This window comes from Malus domestica, chromosome 10 (assembly GCF_042453785.1).
Source record: "Malus domestica chromosome 10, GDT2T_hap1".
Classification (NCBI taxonomy): domain Eukaryota; kingdom Viridiplantae; phylum Streptophyta; class Magnoliopsida; order Rosales; family Rosaceae; genus Malus; species Malus domestica.
Genome location: NC_091670.1, coordinates 24,035,652 through 24,037,355, shown reverse-complemented (window position 1 = coordinate 24,037,355; position 1,704 = coordinate 24,035,652). Strand labels below are relative to the sequence as shown.

The 1,704-nt window shown below is 34.3% G+C and overlaps 1 long non-coding RNA gene across 1 annotated transcript; it reads left to right on the top strand.

Moving 5' to 3' along the window:
• The first annotated feature begins 703 nt into the window (after positions 1 to 703).
• Positions 704 to 1,456, top strand: LOC139188355 (uncharacterized). The gene is made up of 2 exons (XR_011571737.1): positions 704 to 828; positions 1,252 to 1,456. It is a non-coding gene; the product is annotated as an uncharacterized lncRNA (long non-coding RNA).
• Positions 1,457 to 1,704: the final 248 nt, after the last annotated feature.

Below are 1,704 nucleotides of genomic sequence, written 5' to 3'. Positions count from 1 at the left end.
ATGATGATGAGGATGGAGTTTGGCTACATGTCGCAACTCTTATCACTATACCATTTAGTATTACAATTTAAAATACAACTTCATTTGTAAATAAAAAAGATCTTACTTTAATTAAATTAAATTTGAATTATATTATTACTAATTCATTATAAGATTAAAATCACCATTTCCGTAGATAATATTGTCTCTTCTAAAAAAAAAAAAAACAAAACTCTTTTCATTATATCATTTTAGTTGGGACCCGACCCGACCCGCCCGACCCGTCCCATTCCAGTTATGGGTTGTTTGGTGTAGAATGGGTGAGCAATAGGGGTGGGTTCAAAAAACCGAAAACCGAAAACAACCGAGAACCAAACCGAACCGAGACCGAAAAAAACCGAACCGAAAACTGTCAAACTGAACCGAACCGAATATGGCTGGTTCGGTTTCGGTTTTTGAGGTTCGAAAACCGAACCGAACCGAATATATATTTAATTATTTTTTTTATAATATTTTAATTATAAAAAATAAAAAAATCTCTAAAGTTCTGGAGGCATGTGGGTTTGAACCCGTGCACTCCTGTTGAGAGGTTTCAACGAAACCAACATGGCAATTGGTATTGTTTTGTTATAGTTGTATAACTAAACTATTTATAAGGATATAAATCTATAGCCTTTTGTGCAATTAGAAATCAACAAAACCCTAGCCACTAGTAGTAGCAGCCAACCTTTTCTTTTTTCATTCCCCTCTTCTCTCTCTCTGCCCTGCGCCTCCAGACTCCCTTCTTGTCCAAATTTCTCCATTCTTCTCCATTCTTCTCTCTCCGTTTCTCGATCTTCTCACTCCAGGGTAAGATCTCCAATCTCTCTTATTTATTTTGTCGATTTATGGGTTTTTTTAGAGTAAATTCCATGGAGGGAATCTGAAATTTTGGTGTAAATTTATGGGTTGTTGTTTTGTTTTGTATTGTAGATTTGTTTGATTTTTGTGTTGTGAGAGTCTCACCCATTTCTTTCCCTTTCTTTTTTTCTACCTTGATATCTATATTTGCTTATCCCCTTTTTTCGCAATTCTTTTCTTCATTTTTGCATACTCCTTTCTCAATTGACCTTTTTTGTTTGTTTTTGATAATTTTTTTTATGTCAATGTTGATTTTTAAATTCCATTTGAAGTTCAATTTTTTTTCTGGGTAATGTTTCCAATTATTTTTGTAATCTTTATATTTTTCGGTGGATTTTTTGTGACTAAAGTTTTAATCTTTTCGTTTTGCAGTGGGCACTGAAGTTGGATGGATGAAATCCTTTTCCTCCTCAGATCACAGGAACAAGAAACAGTTGTTGCATGCCTCAAATCGTTACTGTTTCGACGAGGGTTAATGGAGAGAAAGGGTAAATTTGCAGCCGAATGCCGAAAAAAATGTGCTTCAAGCTCCAGATATTAAAAAAAAAATCATGAAAAAACCGAAAAAAAATCGAAACCGAACCGAAAAAAATCAAAACCGAAAAAAACCGAAAAAAAATCGGACCGAACCGAACCGAACCGAAATTTGGGTTTGGTTTCGGTTTTAGCAAAAAACCGAACCGTTTCAAACAAAAACATGAAATTAAGGTGAAAGGATAGGTGACGGACTAGCTAGAGGGTTCTTCTCCACACATGACACATATGCAACCTAAATTGATTTTCAGTTTTTCTTTCAATAAATTGTAAATCTCAATACTTCAGATT